The sequence below is a fragment of the Caretta caretta genome, chromosome 9, assembly GCF_965140235.1.
Source record: "Caretta caretta isolate rCarCar2 chromosome 9, rCarCar1.hap1, whole genome shotgun sequence".
Lineage (NCBI taxonomy): Eukaryota > Metazoa > Chordata > Testudines > Cheloniidae > Caretta > Caretta caretta.
The window spans coordinates 35,509,279-35,526,724 of NC_134214.1; the positions used below are offsets into that span (position 1 = coordinate 35,509,279).

The 17,446-nt window shown below is 40.5% G+C and overlaps 1 long non-coding RNA gene across 1 annotated transcript in view; it reads left to right on the forward strand.

The window, feature by feature from the left end:
- Window positions 1-17,446, forward strand: part of LOC125642939 (uncharacterized) — a 421,578-nt gene that overhangs the window by 105,425 nt on the left and 298,707 nt on the right. Inside the window, exon 2 of the long non-coding RNA XR_007358534.2 lies at window positions 11,955-12,095. This is a non-coding gene — a long non-coding RNA (uncharacterized LOC125642939). The remainder of the gene's footprint in view (window positions 1-11,954; window positions 12,096-17,446) is intronic.

The window sequence follows — 17,446 nt, forward strand, 5'->3', positions numbered from 1 at the left end:
CCAAGTCTCTGTTATTCTAATCACATCATAATTCCTTGACTTTGCCAGGACTTCCAGTTCTCCCTGCTTGTTTCCCAGGCTTCATGCATTTGTATATAGGCACTTGAGATAACCCGGTGATCGCCCCTCTTTCTCAGTATGAGGCAGGAGCCCTCACCTCTCACGCGCTCCTGCTCGTGCTTCCTCCCGGTATCCCACTTCCCCACTTACCTCAGGGCTTTGGTCTCCTTCTCCCTCTGAACCTAGTTTAAAGCCATCCTCACTAGGTTAGCCAGCCTGCTTGCGAAGATGCTCTTCCCTCTCTTCGTTAGGTGGAGCCCGTCTCTGCCTAGCACTCCTCCTTCTTGGAACACCATCCCATGGTCAAAGAATCCAAAGCCTTCTCTCCAACGCCACCTGGGTAGCCATTCGTTGACTTCCATGATTCCCTTTCACATTCAGCTCAGTGAATAAGAACAGCTCTGTTCCCATTACTGATCCCCCGAGCAAGTCCTGCCCTCATAACTGGCTTAACAAACTCAAGTTATAGGAGGAAAATGGCACAGATCAGCTCTTTTCTCTGTCTGATACAAGTACTCATGGCTCTCCAGTGTCTCTCATTGGGAGAGCTTAACTCCCTGTTGTCCGTTGCAGTTGATTCCAGCTTTCCTCACAGAACATTCTCTTCTGTATAACTCTTGCAGACAGGTTTCCTCAGCAGTTTCCAAGAGATGATCTCTTTGAACTCAACCTCCATGATTATTAATGTTAGGTTCTTCCACGTACAAAGAACAGCCGTACAGTGTCAGTGGGAAGGAGCTTGGATTATATTAAGTGAGCACTCTGTGTGTGACTCCTTGGTAGCAGGAAGAAAAGGAGTACTTGTGGCACCTTAGAGACTAACCAATTTATTTGAGCATAAGCTTTCGTGAGCTACAGCTCACTTCATCGGATGCATTCAGTGGATCCACTAAATGCATCCGATGAAGTGAGCTGTAGCTCACGAAAGCTCATGCTCAAATAAATTGGTTAGTCTCTAAGGTGCCACAAGTACTCCTTTTCTTTTTGCGAATACAGACTAACACGGCTGCTACTCTGAAACCTTGGTAGCAGGCAGCATCTGAACACAAAACGACAGCTGCTTCTTCGGCAGGAAGGGGGGCTTTTCTCCATTTAAAAGTAGAGTTACCAGAAAACAGGCCAAAAAAGATTGTTACTATCCCCTTATTGGACCAAGATGTTCCTGCTTACAGTAAATGGTTGTGATGACAGAGAGCAATTCTAGGCTTACTCTGACTTCTATTATCAGCTCTAGCACATGGAATCTGGCCCATCATTACACTAACACTCTTGTATAAAACATGCTTTTATGATGTATTGAGGACTGTGTTGGAATTGCTAGCTATCATTTTAAGTTTGTTTTTGTGTGGCGGGGAGTTTCTGGTCCTGCTTGCAGGCTACAGGTCTCTTTCTGTAGCAAAGCCTGTGATCAGAGTAAGTCTGGAAAGGACCAGCTTAAAACAATGTAAGCAAGTTATGCCTCACTGCCTTGGGGAGTAGTCTGTTTTCTCTCTCTCTGTTTCTAGGTTCTTGTGTGTTATGAATTCTAAGAAATAAAGCAGTGTTACACTTCAACCTTTCAGCAAGAGTATTTGTTCTCCTTGTGTATGCTGTGACCATACAACTTTAAGGGCTTTCTTTTCTGGATCTAATCTTTCTGCAAGACAAGTGTGTGTATGGAGGTAAGGGCAGGGTTTCACACCCTGTAGTCTGTCATCTTTGATATAGTTAATGTTCTGAGAGCACTCACTACTATCCTTTTTAATGTTTTTAAGCTCCCTCATGCTTTTTTCTAGATTCCTCTCTGACTCTCCTTGTCTGCATCTATTTTTCTCTCCTTAGGAAGAACACCAATCCTGTTTCAGTCTCTCTCTTGCAAAGGTTGCCTGCTGCTGTGCTGGCTTCTCTTGGGCCTGGTCTACCCTGCAGAGTTGGGCTGATGTAAGGCAGCCTACATTGACCTAACTCTGTAAACGCTTACACTAAAATGTAGCTCCCACCGATGTAACTCACCCACTACACCGACTTAATAACTCCACTGTCATGAGAGGTGTAGGGTAGCATTTAGGTTGATGTAGTTAGGTCTATGCAGTGTCAATGTAGACACTGCATTGTTTACATCGACTCCTGCTGCCTTTTAGAAGCCTTCCCACAATGCTGCACACTTTCAGTTAAATCGGTGCAAGTACTCCTGGTGAGGACCTGCACCCCTGACACAAAGAGCGTAGTGTGGACATGCCAAAGTGATTTAATTACTGCAGTTGGCTGTATATCAACTTAATTTTTAGTTTAGACTTGTTCTGAGTATCTGTTCTTTTCACCAGAAGTTCCCATAATTAAAAACTAATGGGAGAAAAATCATTCAAACCTATTTTCAAACAAAAATCAGATTTGGGTTGAGTTTTAGTGGAGTTCAGATTGTCATTTCTCATTATATCCAGGTATATTTACTTAGCCTTTCCTCTAATATGTAATTGCAGAACCAAATGCAAATGGGCATTAGCAGGTATACCACCATCAAAGTCAGTGGAGCTATGCCCACTTACATCAAAGACCGTATTTGGCCTTTTCTGTTTTTCTGCATCTTTTGTTCATTTTACTAGCTAAATCCTGCTGCTTTTCAAGTTACTAAAAATCAGAATAGTTTCTCTTTTTATGGCATCATTACCAAATGTAAACAGATTCCTGAATGCTGGACTTTGACCGGGGTTTTTGAACTGTCAAAAGATAACCACTGTGTATGGTATTTCATACTGAAATAGAATAATGTCATGGTAATAGTAAGTGAAACATAATGGTGTATTCTGAATGTAGTGTGCTTCAGAGAATAAAAGCAATTGGATAAATCTGCTTGCTTTGATACAGTAGATTGCAGGATACTTTACACATATCTCATTCAGTTTGTGCTTTAGTTATATGCGGGGGGCTGAGGGGTGAAGATGCTCTCTAACTGAAATTGGTGAGCATGCAAAAACCACAACTAATCTGTGTAATGCTTGACCATTTTAAAAATACACTTTGCACTTTTGGTAGATGTTGTAATGCATTTAGCATAGTGTGAAATCTTGACATAGACCTGAGTTCTAAAATAAGATGAACTCTATCTTTTAAAATAAATGTTTGCCTATGAAATACTTTTGCTGTTGAGGGTTTGTGAAGGTGACAGTACCTGCAATAGCAAACCAAATTCACTTTTTAATGTCAATAAATATTCACAGAACTGTGCAAGAAATTTTTCTCAGTGAATGCTGAGTGGATGAGATTTTATTCCCACACATGCTGTTCTAATATCTTTCCCTGCCTCCTATATCCAGCCAAACTCACTCTTGGGTTTTCATGTGTATATGTGGCAGCAGATTTGGGGAAATGTGCAGAGATTTGCGCCATACATCTGAGATTGGAGTTGGATCCACTGACTACGTATCAGAAGTTCTAAGCAGCCTTGTGCTGGAGCAAAGCTAACTGCCAGCCAGTGCTGGCTCTGGAAATTACTGCTGGGCAATTGTGTCATGCAGAGCTCTTTACATATACAAGGATCTGATTTTCAAATGAGCTGAGCACCTGCAGCTCCTGTTGACTTCAGTGGGATTTGTGGGTGTTCAGCACCTCTGAAAATCAGGCCACAGGTTGCTTACGTAAATGCAAAGACAAATTCAAAGTTCAAACCAGGTTCCCTGAAAGATAAGCAGTCATTGCAAGCAAACCTGTGCTGTCTTTCCAACCAGACTGTGTCACAGAGGGCATATGGCTCCCTCCCAGTTCTCTTATTCTCTGCTGCGTTCTGACCATCATGGTGTAACTGTTCTTGAAGGAGTCTGAACACTTCCCCATGCTCTCCAGAGCAATGAGTCAAAAGAAATTTAGCAGGAACTTTGTTCAGCTACTTAGGTGCTTCTCCAGCAATCAGTCAGCAGTGCAACTCGAGAGGTAGGCTTTTACAAACATTAGTGGAGCTGCTTCTGCCATCTGGGTGTAGCAAGTACAATGCAGCTAATGCAGTTACACTGCAGTAAGATCAGAATCAGGCCTGTTCTGTTTACATGTAAGGTATAAATCCTCTCTCTTTGAGGCATTCCTCTTTAAAAAGTAGTTTCAACCTACTGTACAACAGGAGGGGCTGGAGAAGTACTTCATCTTTCAGATCTGGGTTTACCCTGAAGAAGATCCCTAATGGAAGAATAAGACTTAGCTAACATCCTTTCCTGTTCCTAACAGAAGATCAGCACTTTCAGAATATTTTATTTAATGAACTCAGTGGTGAAGTGAAGGAGGAGGGGAAGGGCTGGTGTGGCATCACCATTCACTAAAGCCAAATCTGTCTCCAAGATTCTCACCTGGGCTTCAAGAGAGCTCCCCACTGTGGTGTTACTGTGGCTTTAAGAAAATAAATAGATTCTTCAGGAGCTGACAGTGGGAGGAGGCAGTTGGTTTAGGTTAAACTGATAGATTGACCTGAGTTAAGATGCTCTCTCTATATGATTACTCTGTATCTAATAAAGCCTGTTAGGATACTAGCAATGACTTATTATTAAGACTAGTGGGTTACTTGAATATAAAACACCCCATGATAACAGGAGTGAAGGAAGAGACAAAAAGAACTGGAAGAAGTTGGAAAAAAAAAAGGGTAAAAGTTACTCAGAAGTGAAAAATAAGTTTTGAATAAAATAAGATGGATCAATTAAGATCAATTAAGATCAATTGATTGGATCAATTTCTAAAAATGTTGAGAAATCCTGCAGAAAACTGAAAAGGTTTTAAACAAGAATTTGATTTATTTCTGAGGGCATCAGGATCTACGCAGAAGGAAGATGAACAAAAGATTGTCATCTTTTTGGATATTGCAGGTACTGAAGCAATTTCATTATATAATTCATTTGAGCTTACTGTTCAAGAATGAGCTGACTATGAGTTTGTCTTAAAAAAAATTGAGGAATACTGTTACCAAAAACAAATGAAATATTTGAATGATTTCAGTTTCACTCACGAAATCAAATTGAGAAAAAGACTTCTGAATAATTTTTAACTGATCTAAGGATAAGAAGTAAGACATGGAATTTCCAGAATCTGAGTCAGTGAAAAGAGTCCAAATTGTGATGGATATAAAAGATAGACTGTTAGAAGAGCCAGATCTAAATCTAGAAAAAGCAGTGAGAATTTGCCAAACTGCTGAACTTAATCAACAATGACTGCACATTTTAGAAAGAAAAGAAACTGATGTGAATATAGACTTAACAAAAAAAAATAAAAAATAAGTCTATGGAGGAATACAGAGTGAAAGTATTAAAGTTAAAACGTATGAGCAGATGAAAGAATGGTCTAGATGTGGACGGAGGAACCAACCTAGACAGTGTCCCAGAATATGGTCGAACGTGTCATCCCTGCAAGAAACAGAATCATTCCACGAAAGTCTGTGAACAGAGAAGTCTGGAAAAACTTAGAAATATACATTTATTTCAAAATTCAAAAGCCGCAGACAAGACACCAAATAAGGAATACAGAGCTGACATTACGGATGAAGAAAATTTGTTTCTAGTTATTTTGAAACAGAGTCACCCTGTGAACTACAATGATGATTGGACAGTTACACTATCTATTAATGGAACATTTATTTCGTATGTACTAGATACAGAGGAACAAGCTAATGTAATTTCAGAAGAACTTGTAAAATGTCTAAAAGTAAAACCTGTAATAAGAGAACAAATATATGTTAATTTACAATCTTATAGTGGTGAAAAAAATTCCTGTTATGGGTATTTGTGAATTACATGTCATAGTTAAAGATAATTTAGAAAACATAAGATTTGTAGTAGTTAAGGGACAAGGTATTTCTATTTTAGGTTTAGAAACATGTGTAGTGCTAAACCTGATAGAACTCAAACTATCCAGGATTCTGAAACACTCGAAATAGAACCTCAATTTACAAATTATACACCGGCGTTGTATACAATAGAATTAAATGAAACAAAGAAACCAGTTATACACACAGCTAGAAAAATGCCCTTAGCTTTAAGAAATAGGATACAAAAGGAACTCGAAAGGTTAGTTCATTTAAATATAATTAAAAGAGTGGAAGAGCTGCCTGAGTGGGTGAATTCATTAGTAATAGTAGAAAAGAAAGATGGAGACTTCTGTTTATTTTTAGATCCAAAAGATTTAAGTAAGTATGTTAAAAGGGAACACTTTAAAATATTTGAACAAATATCAGTAGCAAAATATTGTTCTTTAGGTGCTTCAAATGGATTTTGACAAATACCATTGGAAGAAAATCAATTGCTATGTACATTTAACACATCTTGTAGATGTTACTGTTTTAAAGGATTACCTTTTGGATTATGTTAAGCTCCCAAAGTATTTCATAGAGCAATGCAAAAGATTTTTGAAAATAGAGATGGTATACAAATGTACATAGATGATATAATAATGCGAGGAAAAACTTTAGAAGAACACGATAGAACATTAACAAACATCATCTAGAGCCAAAGAAGCAGGATTAAAACATAACAAAAATAAATGCAAATTTAGAGTGCAAGAATTAACATTTCTAGTTGGAAAACTGACCAGTCGGGGATGAGCCACAATGAATACAAACCATTGATAATATTGCTAACCCAAAAGATAAGGAGTCATTACAGAATTTTTTGGGTATGGTTAATTTTGTAGGGAGATACATACCCAAATTAGCAGAAAAAAACAACAAATTTAAAGGCTTTACTTTGTAAAAAATAATCAGTGGAAATGGGACTGTGACCATCAACAAGAATTTAAGCAGCTTAAGCAACAAATAAAAACAGCTCCAATATTAAAAGTATTTGATAGTTAAAGACTGACAAAATTGTCTTCAGATGTATCCAAACAAGGCCGAGCAGTTCTATTACAAAAGTATGGTGATCTTTGGAAACCTGTCCTTATGCATCTAGAGCTATGTCAAAACCAAAGTGTCATTATGCTCAAATAGAAAAAGAAGCTTTAGCCTTGGTTTTTGCATTAAAAAAATTCCACATATTTATATATGGTAGATCTGTACTGGCAGAAACAGATCATAAACCACTAGTTAATATTTCAAAAAGGAACATGATAGACCTTTGGGTTACAAAGATTATTTTTTTCAGTTGTACTCATATGATTTAAAATTAGAATATCAGCCTGGCAAATCATTAATTGGTGCTGATACTGTTTCTAGAGTTTGATGTAACCAATATAATTGAAAATGATGATGATGTGGTATATATAGATGCACTTAACAATAGTTTTCTATATCAGAAAGAGTACTGGAAGAAATTGTACAAACAACTAGACAGGATAAGAACTTACAAAGGATTATTACACCTATTGAAAAAGGATATAATAATGATACCAAAGCCATACAATCAATTTAATTAATTTATTCAAGATTTATCAATAATTGAAGGAATTCTGTTTAAAGGTAACAGAGTAGTAATTCCTTTAGGGCTAACAGCAGAGATGTTGATATGCATACACGAGGGACATTTAGGCATAGACAAATTTAAACATAGAGCAAAACACATTATTGGCCACAAATGAACCAAAACAGAGGATTATATAAAAGAAAGTGACATATGCCAAAAATATAGAAATGCTTGGTCTAAACAACCTATGATTATTCAAGAAAACTAAGGCCTTAATCTAAAGTAGGTTTAGATCTATTTGAGTATAAAGGACATTGATATGTTGTAGTTCTTGATTATTTTTTACATTTTTCTGAAATATCTATAGTAGCAAAAGCATCTGCCAAACAAGTAATTAATAAAATTAAATCAATTTTTGCAAGGAATGGCATTCCCAACATGGTAATGACTGATATTGGACCTCAGTTCCACAGTCAAGAGTTTAAAAGATTTGCCACAGCATATAATTTCAAACATATTACATCAAATCCTGGTTACCCACAATCTAATGGGCTAGTTGAAAATGACGTTAAAATAGTATAAAGATTACTAATAAAAGCTGAAGAAATTAATAATGATTTATATTTTGCATTATTAAATGATAGAACATTGCCATTAAAACATGGTTTATCACTTCCACAGTTGTTGTTTAACAGGAAGGTTAGAAACAGATTACTATTACTAAAACTAGTGGATTACTTGAATATAAAACAACACACTCGTGTATCAAAAGAAAAACAATGAAATGTGTGAATACAAATTGTTCTAATCTTGTGTTTGCAGTTTCCTGTTTTTTCTTTCCCTTCTTTCATTATTTCTTTATTCCTTCTCACCATAGGGTGAGATTGTGGCCGGAGCAAGAAACCTTTCTCATTGTACAAGGCCCAGCCACATTTGCATTCCTTTTATTTCCCTGCAGGTGATAGCTTCTCCAATGGATGCAGGTGGCACCACGATCCCACCACCTTCTACGCTAGTCAGTGAAGCTAGCTGGCCATGTGTGGGGAGAGCATGTTGCACCTTCCTAAGCTGATGTGTGGGCCATTTGCTGTCCCTATGATGAGCACAATGCTGCCTGGAGCTGCCAATAGGGTGGTGTGGCTCCACACTACTGTCTACACAGGACTGTTCCTTTGATGGCATAATCTGACCCATTATCTCCATCCCCTTCCATGCCCTACCTACTGCAAGGTTGGCTGGCTTGGTCTCCAGGTTCCTGGCCTTTCGAAAGACTATTTTCCACACTTTTCTGCAGCAGGGTTTGGTTTTCATATCAGGACGGCCCACTACACTAGCATGGTTGTCTGGCCATCTCAGAGTGAAATTCATGAGAAAGGGGCTAAACCATGAAAGCCACAACTGGGGCAAAAGTCTACATAAACTCCTGTGAACGAGGTTTCACGCAGCTCTAGGTTGGACTAGTCAAACAACAAATAGTGAACAAACTAAGCCTAAATTGCTTCATCTTCCTGTATGTACCTAGCTGGCACTTCTCTCATCTCCACTCATACCCTCATAGTGTTTTACTCCATCATGATTACAAATGTACAGATAATATCAAAAACAACAAGGAGTCCAGTGGCACCTTAAAGACTAACAGATTTATTTGGGCATAAGCTTTCATGGATAAAAAACCCACTTCAGATGCATGAAGTGAAAATTACAGATGCAGGCATTATTATACTGACACATGAAGAGAAGGGAGTTACTTCACAAGTGAGCCAGCCACTCCCAGTCCCTATTCAAGCCCAAATTAATGGTGTTAAATTTGCAAATGAATTTTAGTTCTGCAGTTTCTCTTTGAAGTCTGTTTCTGAAGTTTTTCTGTTCAAGTATGGCTACTTTTAAATCTGTTATAGAATGTCCAGGAAGATTGAAATGTTCTCCTACTGGCTTTTGTATGTTACCATTTCTGATATCTGATTTGTGTCTGATAATATCAGTAAACTTTACATGTGTTTGCATCAAAAAACTTAAGAACAGCCATTCTCAGTCAGACCAAAGTGGCCAATATCAGATGCTTCAGAGGGAATGAACAGAACAGGTAATCATCAAGTGATCCTTCCATCCCCTGTTGCCCATTCCCAGCTTCTGGCAAACAGAGGCTAGGGACACCATCCCTGTCCATCTTGACTAATCTAGTCCTCCTAGTATACTAGTATGCTAATCCTCTATGACTTATCTAGTTTTTTTTTGAACTCTGTTATAGTCTTGGCCTTCACAACATCCTCTGGCAAGGAGTTCCATAGGTTGACTCTGCATTGTGTGACAACATACTTCCTTTTGTTTGTTTTAAACCTCCTCCCTATTAATTTCATTTGGTGACCCCTAGTTCTTGTGTTCTGAGAAGGAGTAAATAACACTTCCTTATTTACTTTCTTCTCACCAGTCATCATTTTATAGATCTCTATCATATCCCCACTTACTTGTCTCTTTTCCAAACTGAAAAGTCCCAGTCTTTTTAATCTCTCCTCATATGGAAGCTGTTCCAAGCCCCTAATCATTTTAATTGTCCTTTTCTGTACCTTTTCCAATTCCAGTATATCTTTTTTTTAAGATCAGGTGACCATATTCTGCACACAGGTCACATCTTGAATACTATCGTGGATTTATATAGAGGCAATATGATATTTTCTGTCTTGTTATCTTATTAACAGAAAGCACAAGCAGAATGTTGTATGATGTTCCCACCTCTGAAGTTGCACAAGACATGCCATTTATATACCATCAGTCAAGGTTTGTGAGTGGCTGTGTGCCAGGGATAAAACCCTGTTAGGTTGAGAGAGTCTATTTATGCTTCTCAGAAAGTGGCCCTACCCTTGCCCAGGTGTGGTTGAGGAGGGGCGAAGGGCTCCATGTGGCCTCTCCCTCATATTGTGCATTCATTGGAGGCGGGAGGCATGATTTAGCTCTATAGCACTAACCCTCGCCCCACATTATCCCCCCTTTCTCCCTGAACAGTAATAACTTCCACCCCTTACAGCTGTATGTCAGCATATCTAAGGATTGATGAGGAAAGGATGTTGCTCCTGTTTTTAATTATAAACAGGCTCCATTCGGTGTTTTCTATTTTGATTTTTCTGTTTCCATGTCTAGCCTTTGTCTTAGGTGTGTGCACATTCTTTCTGCTGTGTTAGGGGGTTTGCTTAGCTATTCATGTGTTCAAACGCAAGGAAAGATACTTATGTTTTCAGGCAGATCAAAGACATATGTTTAGGAATTTGGAATATGCAAGCGGGGAGAAAAACATCTTTAAAATGATGATACAATATAACTTCTAAGTAAAATATAGCATTGTATACACATGTGCATTTGCTCTCAAAATCAATGTTTTTCAATTATGCAGTAAAATACATTACAGCTGAAAAGTTAATTGCAATGGGCATCAATTAGTGTGGCTCGCCAATGACTTTTTCTTTTCTATTTCGGCGACAAACAAATTCCCTCTTATTGGCAGGACTAGTTTCTGCCACGCCAGCAAAACTGCAGAAGTTTAGTTCTTGAAGAAAAAGTTTTTGACCTGGCTGATGGGTCTAAGCCTGGAAAATTCTGGCTCACAGCACAAAGACTAACAGCACAGCTGCTAAGAGACAGTTGCTACAGGGTGTTAGACTACGCTATAGGGCTTTTAACACTGCTTAGTGGCTATTGAAAAGATCAAAACTCCCAAGTTTGCCTTTCACTGTGATAATATAAAAAATGTGAGGTATTATAAAATGGAAATAGTGGGGTATGTGATGTACACTATATATTATACTAACTTGTGTGTGAGAAGTGTGGATAAGTAAATATCTAAATTAGGACCAGACATTTGTAGATGTTGAGCTGTTTAAAATGCAGACAAATCAACAACATTCAAATAACATGGGACCCACAGGGGCAAGGATTGCTACATATACAACAGATAAGGATTAATGGTCTATGATTCTGACATCAGCTATCTAGGCAAAATAGGATAAATTAAGGACACAGGCCAATTTTTTTTTTTTACGGGTGCTTCAAATTAGCTTCCTGAATCCTTATTTATGCTCCTAAATTAAGGGCCTTATCCAAAGTCTGTGGAAGTCAATGGGAATCCTAAGCGGCTGGAATTTCAAAAGTGCTGAGCATCAGGCAGCATTGATGCCATTTTTAACTGCACCTCCGAGCCCCATTTAATTACACTGGTGGAGAATAAACTTCTTCAGCTGGTCAGTTTCAGTTCTTTTGCCTTGTAAATTGGACAGGAAAGAAAAATGACTCCCAAGCTGCCACCTTGGTTTAGCTGGCAGGGAATGTTTACAGACAACTTAAAAGCCTTTAAAAACAAAAGTCCCTCACCTCAGAGGCACAAATGCTACATTAACAAGAAATAGCTCAAGCAGTTGATATTAAATAAGAACCAAATTCAAAGCATTGCCCATCTCTTAAACTGAATTTTTTTTTTTTTTTTAAGGTTTGAATGTTTTTGTAACTTTTCCCTTCCTATTTTCGCTGACCTCACTGTCTGCACCTCTTAATTCCCATTAGGGCCACAAATGGAGATGTCAAAATACCACAAGAGAGACTGTTCTCAAAGCATTTCTGGTTCAGCTGGATGCAGGAAGCTCTGGAAATCACAGGACTAAACCCGTTCTTACAAGAGTTAGAGCCTAGCTTTGCTGAGTAAAGGTGAGTAGCTAATTTGGATAAGGTCTGTGACCCTTGTTGTTAGTCCATTGCTAACAGTAACCACAATAAGCCACTTAGGGAATAATTGATCTCCCAGTGGGAGTTCTGCCTGAGTAAGGATTGCAGGATTTGACTCATTAAGAACAGGAGATTAATATATATATATACATATATTGCACTACAGAAGTAAGTTACAGCAAATCAATACTTGGGAGAAGGACAGCATATAACTAGCTAGACTGAATTCCAATGAAATTCCCTGAATAGTAGTTATCTGCTGCTACAGAAATCCCAGTGCAAGGCTGAGAGATTTACATTCAAAGCATGGGACTGTGGTAACAAACAGATGTAATCATTTTATAATGCCCAGGATCCTGCAATTGTCTTGTAAAAATGGGTGAGCTACTTCCTTATTGTTAAGTGTTGATGTCAAGAGAAGAAAGTGATGTCAGAAAAATACACAGTAAAGTGTTTGATGCCATTCTGGGAATGTAAATACTTCTGTATATATATATAAAAATAATCTGGAGAGGGCAATGGAATGAGAAGAGGGTCAGAAATACAGAGTTGGGAATTAGGTTGAATTGTTCATGAAGGAGCAATAAATCAGATCCTTTTTCCATCGGTAATAATACTTAAGCACTTTTAATCTTCACAGCATATCAACATTAACTAGTTAATCTTCCCAGTGCTCCTGGCAGGTTGATAAGTGACTAAGTCCTTTCTGTCTCAATTTTACAACTGATGAAGCTGAGCAAGAAAGGATCAGTGACTTCCCAGGGCCACCGGGGTGTGTCCATCAGAGCTGGGATCTAACAGCACTATGTTAAAGTATGCTAGGAAATCCTTAATGTGCACCAGAAGGGTCTACATGGATCAATTAATGTGCAACACATTAGTGCACTTTAGAAATCATGCCCCTTCGGTCCTCATAACATGTAGACAAGCCCATAAGTACTTATGTACCCTCGCCCCCCAATTATCCTCACAACACCCGTGTGAGGTAGGGAAGTACTCTTTTATAGAAGGAGGACTGAGGTATTGGGAGATTAAGAGCGAAATCTTGTCCACACTGAGGTCAATGGAAATTTTGCCACTGACTTCAATGGAGTCAGAATTTCACCTTAAGTAACTTGCATAATGTCCCACTGGGCGTCTATAGCAGAGCAGGGAATTGAACCTGATTCTCCTGTGTCCCAGGTCCTAGCCACTGGATTTTTTTTCTCCAACACTGAAGTCAGTGGAACGAGAGCAAAATCAGGCCCAATGAATTATTATTTCCCAATCCAATGTTACTCCAAAATCCTGTGTTTACTGTACTCTTCACTGAAAATCATGAGTAATATCTGTTTGCTCACTTTGGCACTCCTTGTCTGAAAGATATGGGAATATACTTGTGATGTTGTGAATTCAATGTTATTGATAGAGCTTTATAAAGAAATATGATAACCTCATTGCAGTCAAAACATATTAATAGATAACATAAGACTCTTTTATGAAAAAAGTATTTGGAAACACACAAGATAAATTTGTTTTGGAAAGGTGACTTCTGTAGCTCCATTTACCATCAAAGCGGAGGTGTTTGGAAACCTTAACTGGAACAGAATTCTAGAAAGTCCTATACTCTTCTTAGAGAAAATGGTAATAAACCCATAACTCACTTGCTAAGTTCTATAAATATTTATCAGATAAAACTATTATCTACCCTACAAAGATTAAAGGACACTGGGGCTTGGATAAGAGCATGCAACTGTCTGATTTGCCATGTGATAGGTATGCGTTAACATCAAAAAATCTTTAGACTTAAAATCTAGATCATGCAGCAACAACAAAATTATATTTGGATTCTAAAGAGAATGCTGTGAATGAGTATTTTAACAGCACTAAGAGCTGGTGCTGCAATATGCCCTTAGGATCTTTAGTATGTGTGTTATGGGACTGTAAAAAAGAATTAAAGGATAGTATCTTTCCACTATCATTGGAATAGGATTCACCCTAAATATTAGTCTTCCAACTCTTCAATGTTCTGAAGCTAACAAGGAGTAATTATTAAAGGTAGAATTTCCAAATGCCTAAGGGTATGTCTGTACTGCAAAAAAAGACCTGTGATGGTGCATCTCAGAGCCTGGGTCAACTGACTTGGTGTCACAGGGCTTGCACTACAGGGCTAAAAATAGACATCTGGGCTCAGGTTGGAGCCTGGGATTTGACCCCCAGAGAGGTGAGTGGGTCTCTGAGACCTGACTCCACCTAAGTCCAAATGTCTAAACTGTGATTTTTAGCCCCGTAACATGAGCCCCACGAACCTGAGTCAGGTGACTCAGGCTCTGAGACTTGTTGCTGTGGGTCTTTTTCTGCACCTTAGACAGACCCTATGTGTCTTAGGATACTAAGGCCTGGTCTACACTACAAACTTAGGTTGACGGAAGCATTGACCGAATAATGTATGCGTCTACACTACCAGGTCCCTTCCACCGACCTATCTCGCCTGTTACATCAACTTAATTTCTCCACCTCTGTGAGAGGCATAGCGCTTAATTCAATGTTGATGGGTCAACAGAGAGGCAGTGTAGACACATCGTTATGTAAGTCAACTGAATTGGCCTCCAGGAGGTGTCCCACAATGCTCCGCTGAGACTGCTCTAGTGATCGTTTTCAACTCCACTTCATAGCAGACAGGTTCACAGGGAACAGTCCCTCCCATGTTAAAGCCACGTGATCTTTTGAATTCCCATTTCTTGTTTGATCAGTGTAGAGATCATCCTAGGTTATCATGGTGGCTCAATGCCCCAAACATGCTCCAGCCTAGAGTACACAAGAGGTGGTGGATATTATTGGTCTCTGGGGAGAAAAGTCTGTGCAGGCATAGCTCCGATCCAGCCGTAGAAAAAGATCGAATGGGGCATGGAGGAGAAGGGCTATACCCAGGACATGCAGCAGTGCCATGTGAAAATCAAAGAACTTCAGCAGGCGTACCAGAAGACAAGGGAGGTGAACAGTCATTCTGGTTCTGCACCGCAAACATGCCGCTTCTACAATGAGCTGCATGTGATTCTCAGTGGCGACTCCACCACTACCCCCAAATGCAGCCTGGATACCTCACAGGAGTTTGAATCTCAAGCCACCTCAGGCAACAACGAGGAGGAGATTTTGGAGAAGAGGAGAATGGGAGACAGGCGAGCAGGGGATCCATTCTCCCTGAGAACCAGGACCTATTTTTAACTCCAGAACAGTCCAGCGGTTACAGGACAGCATCGTGGCCGAGCATGATGCCAGAGAAGGCACCTCTGGTGAGTATGCAATCCCAATCAAACTGTAGGGGTTACATGCTCTTATATTTTATGTTTAGTATGAAGAAAAAGTGAGGTGCAGTGGGTATCTGATTCCCAGTGGCCACTTCAGCTATGCAGAGAGTGTCCCCCGGAAAAGATTGTTTATGTGTACAGGGATGGCCTGGGAATTCTACATGAAGATCACCAGGAAACGTTCATGGAGATACTCTGCAATCCTTTGCAGAAGGTTTCTGGGGAGGGCTGCCTTATTTCTTCCACCATGATAAGACACTTTCCCACACCACTCCAGTATTAATTCTGCTAGCATCATTGCGATACACAGCATAGCAGCATAAGGACCAGACGATTATAGCGTCTGCTCCCTTGCCACCTCTGTTTCCCTCAGGAGATGGATATCGCATAGGATCACCTAGGGCAGATGGCGGAAGTTTTCACTACAAGTGCTTATACTAGAAACAAGAGTGCATGTGATTCCCCACCCATGGTGTTTTCAGGGATTGGCACAGACCTAAGAATCTGCAAGCCCAGGGTGACTACTACCAGCAGCATTAAGGGAAGGGAGTGGGGGAGTTTCCCTGTGTTCTCTCGTGGCTGCAACCTCCCCCCACCCCTTGAGTTGCCTCTGACACAGACCGCACTTTGGGGGAGGCTTAATGCTGGTCCCCGGTCTCCACGCACCATCCATGTTGCTAAGTGAAGGGGCATTGTCCATTTGCCCACATGTGCTCCTGACACATGTTGCCCTCAAGTTGCAGCACAAGTCCTGTCGTCCATGCCCGTAGGCTATACTCACCATGACTGGAATAGCAAAACATGGTTAATTGAATAGCTAGGGATACTGATTATGTTGCATTCAGTGGAATAAGGAGAGTGATTTTTAAAGAGTAACTTTGTAGTAATCCTAGACCCAGGGTATGCACTGGCAATGGTTGTCTTGTGCTCTACATGGCCCTGCACGCTTGGATCACAACAGCTCCTACGGTGGACTTACCAACTCCAAATTGATTCCCCACTGACCAGTAGCAGCCTGGCATTGCAAGCTTTTCAACACAGCAATTGCCACTCACTTCTCCACTGTCAGAGCAGGTCTCATTTTAGTGTTGCTGTGCTTCAGGGCTGGGGAAAGCTCTGCACAAAGTTCCTGGAAAGTGCCCTTCTGCATTCGAAAGTTCTGCAGCCACTGCTTGTCATCCTATAACTGCAGAATGATGTGATCCCACCAGTCAGTGCTTGTTTCCTGGGACCAGAAACTATGCTCCACCATGGTCAGTTGCTGCATGACTGCCAGCAGCAATGGGGAATTGTTTCGTTCTATGGCTTGCAGCAGGGCTGCTTGTATGATATCACAATGTTCCACGCGGCGGCTCCTGTCTCGGCTCTGGAAATACAGCAGGATAAGGCATGAGGTGTTTGTAATTTTCACAGCAAGGGTGCAGAGCTCAGTGTGGTCCATGCTTCTAGGACTATGGTGTACCCGTGGCTAATATCAGGATGAAGGGAGTAAACTGCATCATGGGAGGTTGAAGCTATGTTCCCATTCCTCCTTGCAACACACTTTTGGTCCCAGGAGGCACTGCAAGCCCTTCCCCAAACCTCCTGCAGCTAGTTGCACTGTGGGATAGCTACCCATGGTGCACTGCTCTCTGCATTGATGCAAGTGCTGCTAGTGAGGGCACACTCCACCAACACAATGAGCTTGGTGTAGACACACCCAACCAATTTAATTACTGTAGTGGCTGGATGTTGACTTAAATTCAGTCAACTTAACTTTGTAGTGTAGACATGCCCTTCAGCTAAGTTCTCTCTAAGCTGCGTGGCCGCGCAGCAGCCTATTAAGTGCCTCTCAGGCTGCGGTGGCGGCCCCTCCCCGCCAACCCCAGCCCAGCCCTGGATCTGCCAAGCCGGGGAGGGGAGCTCTTCCTCTGACCCCAACACAGCCCAGCCTGGCCCTGCCGCAGCGGGGGAGAGGTACCCTGCCCCCAACCCCAGCCCAGAACTGCCGTGGCTGGGGGAGAGGTGCCTATCCCCTGCAGCCCAGGTGCTGCTGCGGGGAGAGAG